General features: G+C 35.1%; 1 long non-coding RNA gene across 1 annotated transcript; it reads right to left on the bottom strand.

Annotated features, from left to right (window-relative positions):
• Nucleotides 1–263: 263 nt before the first annotated feature.
• On the bottom strand, nucleotides 264–3,188 carry LOC145229402 (uncharacterized). Its single transcript, XR_013860432.1, has 3 exons — nucleotides 2,652–3,188; nucleotides 2,456–2,584; nucleotides 264–1,391 (listed from the first exon to the last, which is right to left on the bottom strand). It is a non-coding gene; the product is annotated as an uncharacterized LOC145229402 (long non-coding RNA).
• Between the last annotated feature and the right edge of the window lie 6,347 nt (nucleotides 3,189–9,535).

Below are 9,535 nucleotides of genomic sequence, written 5' to 3'. Positions count from 1 at the left end.
AAGTGTTGTTCTTGTTATTACAGGTCTGGTCTGCTTTAAATTATTAAACGATGCCTCCAACATACTTGCTTCAGCTGTATTCTTGATTAACAACATAACGAATGTGTCCCAGGACAAAAATAATCAAATGGAAGTTGTTAGCACTTAAAATCGGCTTATGGCTTACAGATACTGGTGGAAGTGTGTGTCAGATTCAGTTTTTACAGTAAAGGTTGGCATAAAGGGATTCAAAATGGCAATGCGACTGACTAAACAATTCTGTGACAACAATAAAAAAAAAACAGACGGACTTCCAGTAAATGGCCTTTCTCACTATTTATTAAGTGCAATTTAATGCAGTTACATAAAATTATAACACTAATAGCCCAGGCCAGTTAATGTGTTTAACAAAACATAAACAATTGTTTTAAAAGTTTAATTCAATGCATTAAATTCTTCAAATAAACCCAATCCTTCAGAATCTTAAGAAGTGCTACTAATAATTCGAATGTGCACAAGTTTTTGCATGCTGAAACAATTATGTTATCAATTACCACATAAGGGAATTTCATGAAATAAGTAAACAGACTGGTATATGTCCAGTATGACCTACAGTGTATGTTGATAGTCATTAAACACAATGTAAGTAAAAAATATTGGCAACAAATAGGAAAGTAACCTTTCTAATTAAATTTAATAATAATAAATGCAACAAAACAACATTTTATACCTAAACGAATAGCATGATATAGATTTTACACACAAAGTTACACAAGTGAAACAACAGTAAGCATTCAAACAGATGACAAATGAAAAAATACAAGTACATTTGGCAGTATCAGGAGAGAACTTTTGTGTTAAGAAAATATCATGTGGGGATTTTGGAGAAAGGAAATACAATAAAATGCCTAATTTTGTCATGACATTTGGATTAGATTTAAAACTGCTTTTACGCTAAAATGTGTAAAATTTTCACAACGATTGCATAAAGTGGCAATGGTTGTTAGTGAGATAGCTCGGCTAACAAGCATTAAAATAAGATAAACAAACAAAATAATCACAGTGTGAATGGATGGAAACATAACAAGTAAAATATAAATAGCACATCAGTTGTAGCAAAGCAGTTTTAAGCCAAAATCAAATTGCATTCATTATTATGCTTTTTGATCTATAGGAGCAAAGTGTTGATATGTTAACAAATTGGGACGAAAAACTGTTAACAAAACCCCTGGATTTTTAACCAGTCAAATTCATCCAATTCTGTTCCGTGGCAATACAGTTTGTACTCCAGGCCATCTACCAATATGTGCCTTAGTAAGTCTGGTTCATTCAAGATGTGAGGAGTCAGCCATGGAAGAAGGTTGACTTGTAAATCGGTACATCTTGATCATCAAGTATGGGGGTTGCATGGTCTAAAATGTAATGGACAAGTTGAAATACAAACTAGGGATCAATTGGTATCAACTAAAAAAACAGGCAAAATATTACTGCAAAGCTCAAAAGGTGGCTTTCATATATATTAAAATTTTAGCACTTTTAAGTACTGTAATAGATCATGGAATATGCCCAATCTGTTCTAACAGCCCTTTTATTTTATAAAATATTTCATTTAACAAAATGATTTTTCCCTTGGTACTGCTTGAAATTCTCTATCCTTTGACATTTTATGAGATCACCAAACCGGTTAGCATTACTGGTTACTGTCAATGGACTTTTTGTAATTAAACCGGCTGAAAAATATGACTTTTGTGATAGAACCGACTGAGAAAAAAATCAAATCCCACCACTTTATATACCTTATTTCACCATGTAACAGGATTGTTTTTGCACGCAAAACAAATATAAAGGTCTCAGTTCCCACACACATATTTATGCAAATTGGTTTTGGCATAAAAATGGTGCACATATCATTATATAATCTCTAGCAAATCGTTAAATGTGCTTTTTTGCAACACCTATAAGTTGATTGATAGTAACCCCTTGGCCAAGATGACAAAAATGGGGTTTTCGGAGACCTGTGGTTCGTATTTTGACCTTCATGTTCATCAATAACATCAATGTATACTTATACAAAACCAAATTATCACCTAACGAGTTTACAACTCAACCAACCAAAAAGGTATGAAATTCTAATAAAATTTAAAACCAGAACCAAATCTGCACATGTTAAATTAATGATACTGTTCCGCAAAAACACTGTTTATAATAATGGATAATTTTAACATAATAGTTCTTAAGATTTTTGGCCTTCATACCTCGCTGCAATATTGGTTCTGGTTCTGACCTAAAATGTGTCTTTTAACTCACGCTTTGTGTGACTATTTGGTGTACATTGAATTTTATGTACATGTGCAAACCAATGAACATAAAAAATATTGTCACTTCAACACATTATAATTTTTCACAACTGACTTTCTGCAGACCACTCTTTTTACACAGTACTTCTCTGTATCAAGCATTAAAACAAATTGCATACCTCGTAACTGACTGCTGTTCTGTCTTTGCTGGGGAAATCACAAGAGTTCTTAGTTTTGATGTTGAACTGCTTGGCCTTAAAAATGACTGCTAGGCAACTTTTTACTTCTTGATTTAAATGATGCAACATCTGAAACAATAGTAATAAAGTTTACTAAATAAGAGTTGGATTGCTTATGTGCAAAAGTGTAACTTACAAGTTTTTATGATGAATTCACTTTTAATTCGAAATTCAGCCCTGGCAGAAACACAATAAAGTCCTACACCCTACACGTGGAATAGAATTAAATAACCGAAAAAGAAACTTACGCCTACAAAAAACTATTAAATCCCTACTACTGAAAAAAATGGTTAAAATAGTTCCTGCAAAACAAAAAGGGTAAACCTGCAAACAAAAGCCGGATTAACTTTTAAAACACAGAAACCCTATTAAACCTGAAAAAAAAGAGTGAACCTGCAAAACAAACAGTATAATAAACCTGCAAATAAAAATCCAGTTATCTTTAAAAACCCAGAAATTTTAACATAAAAAGCCCTAACCTTATACCTGCAAAACAACACAGTAAAGCTGTAAAAACAAATACCACAGTAATTTTTAAACACTCGAGCCTAAAACAACCTGTAAAACAAAAACTGTGAACTAGTAAATACAAAACCCTAAACCTGTTGATGAAAAAGAAAACATTAAAACCTGTAAAAACAAAAATAGTTTTTCTGACAACCACAAACAAATTTTAATAATGTTGAAATAGTTTCAGAATAAAAGTTATATATATAATGTTAAGATACAAAAATTAAGATATTGTTGCAAAAAGTAAGACAATGTTAACAACTGCAAAAGGTCAACAAAAAGATCATGTTATTCCTGTAGAATCGTTTAAAAGATAAAGTTATTTTGTCCAAAAATTTAGCCATAGTGATAAAATCTGCAAAATGTCTAAAAAGTTTGATGTAATAGTTATAGCTGCAAAAAAGATATTGTTTAAACCTGCAAAATAGTAATGTTAATAACTGCAAAAATGATTAAAACATAGTTAAAAACTGAAAACATTATTTTGTGACACAAATGAGAGTTACCTTCAAAAGTTGCAGCAATGTACAATGTGAATTTTTTGGCTGAATCATGACAAATTGATACAAAACAATAACATCATTCAATCAATAGCAAGTCCTGAAAAATAAAGCAAATGTTTTTTACACTGAACAGCAAATTTAAATGTAAGACAATAATACATACCTGGAATGAAGTAAAATATCTGAAAACAAGATCTCAATTCTGATTTTTCAACTACTTTCCTTACACTTGGCGATGGTGGTTCATATGGTTAAGAGCGACGTGCAATAAACAATGACACAATAATAAGAACCTGTTCGGCTGGTGTAAAAGGCACAACACCCCCCAAGCACTGGTCTAAGTAAAAGAAATTAAAGGATAGATAAAGTGGACGCAGCACACATTTTTTGTTGATGAAAGAGGGAAAGCGGAAGGTAAAAACTTCTGTTTACAATAATGTTCATGGTAGTTGCACTTGGTCACAGCATCAATGAAGTTAGATAAACCTTAAAAAACGCCTAGAACCACCATCATCTCCTGCACGGCCGATGTAAAAGTATACAAAATAAGCTTGCCTCAACTAACTGCACTGCACACAACCGCAATAAAATAGCCTATGAAAGTAGAAAGCGAGTCTGTCGTGTTTTACAACCACCCAAATAGCCACTGCCCCATATGACTGGGTGGCCTGGTCAAGCAGGAAACGGAACTGTAGTTATCAGTAAGGTAATCAAAATCCACAAGAAAAATGGGTTTGACCAGCACAAGTGGGAAAGGGGCATTTTTTAGCGCATTCAAGTCTAGAAGACATTTTTACACGAACAAAAAAGATGAGCTATATCCATGCTTGATATCTAGCTCAAATTTTCTTTTCAGAACAAGTGAACAGGAATTACAAACAAGAACAACAAAAGCTGGTCAAAACCCAAAAACAAAACCACAGCATCCCTATAACTACAGTTAACAAAGGCGCAATGGTTTGTTTAAAAGGGTTCAGTGATGGTTACAGCGTATAACTCAACAACAGTGTATCACTGATCCCTGCCCTTCGAGAACCCCCTGCAGGGACCCAAATATATTACGCAAACGCAGGGCTGGGAAGTTTTAACAACAGTTTGCGCCCTATCAGGGTGGCTCACGGGACTTTTCGGGCAAAATGCTGTGCCAGCCCCCTCCAACTCACGGGCCTGAGTCATCATTGGGAGTAGCTGTGTCCCTACTCTGGCCCCGCCTACACCGCGGCCAATGCAATGCGGTGGAGGCCATGCCCAGGCCGTGTTTCTATGCGCACCTTAGGTTAGCTAAAGCCATTTAGCAACGCGCCACACCTAGCTAGAAAACGATCTAAGCTAATTCTCTATGTGGCGCGCGAATCCCAAACGTACCCCACCTATGTTATCTAGCCTAACCTTAGTTAATGAGTGCTATTCTAATGCTAGTCCTAGCGCCAACTTGCTGACAATAATAGCACTCCTACAGACTTGGGCCCTTCTTTGAACGAGATAGACTACCTCCACGGGTCTACCTCGGACAAAGAATAGGTCACTCACCCCTAGCGCCAGTTAGCCTAAGTTAGGCCTATCAGTTCCGAAAACCCGGTTGACCCACGACAAACTCCTAAGTTTACATACAAGTAAATATTTAAAGATGAGATGCTGGTTGTTCCGACGTTGAATCAATTTTCGTTACATCGTAGAAATACGGAGGTCTAAGAAAAACACACATAATTAGATGCAATTAAGTTTTATAACACATAAGGTGGGCTATTTTTTTTTGAGTTTTATTTATTTCGTTAACGCTCACGTGTGATTGCAACTTGCTTTAAAATTTAGGCAAACAAATTATTCAAACAAAACTTACCACACAAAACGCCGAGTATCCATAGCGAAATGAGAACCTCGTGGTGATAAAACGGTTCGTTGTGTTGGCGCGCATCATCGATGGTTGCGTTCAAAATTAAATTCGCAAATCTATTTTTTTTTTGATAAAATTTGCTTGATAATCTACAGTGTACACCAAATTTTGCTGGTATTTGTTACTAATATAGTTTGGGATCATGTCTTTTTTTAAGGCGGAATAGAATTGCCGTCTCTGAATTCGACACACTGCAGTTAAGTTTAAGATATGGAAGAAAATGTTTTAATTTTCACAGAAAAATAACTATTTTTATTTTAAGCAATGTTTTCACTTTTAAAGTAGTTTTTGGCAAAATACACTAGTTTGTTATTGTCAAAGTTTAAAGATTTGTTTGGTGCTGTTTACTTTGCGCGGCAAAACGTGGGGTTTACCCTTTCGGGAAATCCCTCACTACTGTTCGTTAACAAACAACAAACTTTCAAGCAGGCCTGTCACTCTAGATATTTTACAACTACTAGATCTAGATCAGCGTTTCTTAACCTTTTTTGTCCACGCCCCCCTAAGGTGTTTGTCGGGCACTTCACGCCCCCCTAAAACAGGCAAAAACGACAGTTTTTTCAAACACATGCAGCAGTGGAACTACCAGAAGTTTCCGTTGCCTGTGTTGCAAACCAGGGATCACCTCATTACGGCCCGGGGCGGCAATGATTGTGCAAACATTCATATAATACATTTCAGTAATAATTTTACCTGGTCTAACAGGATAACAAGGCATAAGTATCATCCAAAAGCAGTTTACGTCACATACAAAAGCAAAGAATAGTAATTGTGTGCGAACAATTGCTTTTTTTAGTTTCTTGTGGTAGAATAAACGCGCATTAGTTGGAATGTGACTCTTCTATAACTTTCATAATTTTACAATTAAACAGTGGCACAATCTGAATACAAATAAGATCGTGGGAAGACATGAACCCTTTGCGGTCTCGTCAAAATCGCCTCGCGTGTGCCAGTTTGGGAAAGGCTGCGCCAGGGCTTGTAACCCATGCGACTCTCGAGCGTGATTGTACTACACTTGCAAAATTAATTTTGGAGGGAGGTGAGTCCAAAGCTAAATAAATTTAACTTTTAACTCACTCCCCCCTTGGAAATGTCTGGTGGAGCGATTTATATTAAAAACTAGTGATGCACTGAACCCGCCTAAAAAGTTCGGGCCGAAACCGAGTATTCGGCCATGAGGCCCAATAATTTCGGCCGAATCAGGCCGAACCTAAAATCCCTGTTTCTTTGGATGTTTTCAACAGAACCTTGTGTTGTTGATGCGAGTGAACTCAACTCCGACAAATTAAATCACTTGTACAATGCGTAAGCTTTGCTAAACATCTAATATTTTGCAGACAACGTGGCTAGTATTTTATAGATACAACAAATAGTTAATTTATTATGTTTCGTATGGGCGTAAATAAAATTTAAGGCCTTAATTCCATGCAATAAAAAAGTTCGGTTTCGACCCAATTTTCAAAAAAGTTTGGACAGAAACTGAAACATCGGAAAACAGCGGATTCGGCCGAAATGTTTTAGGCTGACCAAAACTTCGGTGCATCACTATTAAAAACCTAAACATGTTTTTGTTGTTTGACTAATATGTTAGTTAAACTGGATGTTCTTATGTTTAGATATATTTTTGGATGTTTTGTTTTTCTATCCAGATGGTTCTAGATATTTATTAAGGTCAAACTAGATTATTTTGTTCAAACAAAAGTGGCAGCCCTGCTTTTAAGCGAACCTTGGCCACACCGGTTCCAATTCTATAAGAAAAAAAATTATTTACTTGTATTTGTTTTTTTGGTGTTGTACAAAATAACCGATGTTCATTTTTTTTGGCAGCAGTCTAATAAATCATAGAAAACTAGAAATTTTGATTTCAAACACTCAAATATTGTGTACTGCATCGGAAAAAATATGGATTATGCCGACTGCTTTGCGTTGTGTGTGGATTATGGATTACTTCTGTAAAGCCATTTCATCTTTTCTGTCACCATATTTACAGGCAATTTTTCCTCACATTTTTTACTTAGCTTTTTCAACCTTAAATATATATTTGTGTGTTTTAATCTAATCTTGCCAGCCGAAGTCTACAATTTAAAATTGATTTGTTTGCTTTCAAACTACCATAAATCAAATTTGTGGGAACTTACAAACTTAACAGCCAGTTTACTGTGGCACTCCAGAGCTGCTTTTTTGATTTGCTTATTACCGGGCAACAAACTGCTTTCTCTTGTATTTTTTAATGTTTTCTGTCCAACACTGATTTATTACGTCTGTGTGGTTGAATCGGAAGTTGGTTGTTTAAAGTTTAACCCCAAATGACTTGGTTGTAAAACAAGACATTTGTGAAATGGTTACATATACTTATTGAAGTAGGTGATTCGTGCGTTTCATATTATTTGTTGTATTGTAGATAATTTGGTAACTTTTGGGTTAATTTACACACTTTCACACTGTGGATGGAATGGTGCCATTGCTCTGTTTCAAGAAGGAACAATAATGCACAAACTGTTTGCACTGATGCACATACACTTAAGACACTGTTTTTGAAGTAATAACAAAATGTCTTTTTACTAAATTGTCTTTTCCTAACTTTTGGGAAAAAGCTGGACTAGGCTACTTTCACATACAAGTCACCAAATATGTTTATTGAAAATATTCCAATTGTATTCAATTAAGCAGTATGCAACAGGTGTAAAGTTTAGTGGTACAGAAGAATTTTTAGTACCACATGCATTTTAGTTTCACATCATGTTATAAACAGTACTATATCTTATAATAACCCAACCCAAACACTATTATTTGGATCAAAGTTTTTACTGAGGCAACACCAAGGCCAATAACTATTGGTGAATCAATGCTTGACAATGCAAGTGTTAATCGGAGATGATTTTTGATGTATAGGTTTTGATACAGTTCTCAGCATAGCTTTCTGAAAACGGCCGTGAAAGGACTGATCTTCTTTTAGTATGTAAATCACTTATCAGGCAGCATTTTGCATATTTTAACCAGTTCCCTATAACATATTCCAAATCTTAATTGCATGATTCAATACATTTACAATAAACCATCATCGCGATGGATTGTAAAATATCACAGGGCTGAAAAAGTTGCTTTGAAGATTTTGTAGTATGTTGCAGGATTTGTTGAGTCTGAATTCGTGAAAGAAGTGAAAGATTGTCATGTGTTCCGCAAGAAATTGATTAGATTGACTTGTGTACCATGAAACAGCAGTCAAAATCCACTGGTTAAATGCAAATGGCATAAATCGATTTTCTTGTGTTAATAACACTAGTTTTGCAATATTAAGAATAGAGTTGCATGGGCCTGTTGTTACTTAAGGAGTGTGAGATTGTTTGTTTTATTCCATCATTATAAAATTTTGTTTTGAGTAAAGCAAGAGTATTTCCCCGTTTTTCAGCATGGTCAATAATCACATGCAGAATAAATGAGAGACAAATCCTTTTTTTTAGCCAACAAGTTGAAACAGAGAATGAGGCTATTGAATTAACTGCTACTGTTTTATAAGGCTTGTTTATTATATTTTAAGAATCATTTGTTGGTTTTGCTTATTTTGTCAGAATTAGGAAGAGTGCATTGGTAAATTTACTAATAATAAAAAACTATTTATAAATGTATTTTATTTGCTGTAGTTCGATTCTCTATTGCAGTGGTTCTTAACCTTTTTTCCTTGCTGCACCCCTTTCAAATCACCAACCAATTTTCGCACCCCCTTTCAAATCACTAACCAATTTTCGCTCCCCCTTCTTTAATTGCTTAAATAGAATAGACCTAACCAACCTTAATGATTCAGCATCCCCGCACCCCCTAGGAACAGTTCTCGCACCCCTTAGGGGTGCGTGCACCCCAGGTTAAGAACCCCTGCTCTATTGTATATGTACAGAAATCTAGGCTTGTTATGTTCCATGTCTATTTTATGTTTCTCTAAGACAGTGGTTCCCACCTTTCAAAGTTAGGAAGTATTTACAAACTTTGTTGTTGTCTGTGGCACACTTCGCAGGCAAAACCAAACAATTTGAAATTATTTAGGTAATTGTATAGTTTTGGGCAGGGAGTCGAACCGCTTGTCATATAGGTTCTGGTTCTGGTTCAATTTGTTTTGAT

Source organism: Phallusia mammillata, chromosome 5 (genome assembly GCF_965637545.1).
Source record: "Phallusia mammillata chromosome 5, kaPhaMamm4.hap1.1, whole genome shotgun sequence".
NCBI classification, from domain to species: Eukaryota; Metazoa; Chordata; class Ascidiacea; order Phlebobranchia; family Ascidiidae; genus Phallusia; species Phallusia mammillata.
The sequence above is the reverse complement of the archived record's forward strand: the minus strand, read 5'-3'. Positions and strand labels throughout refer to the sequence as shown.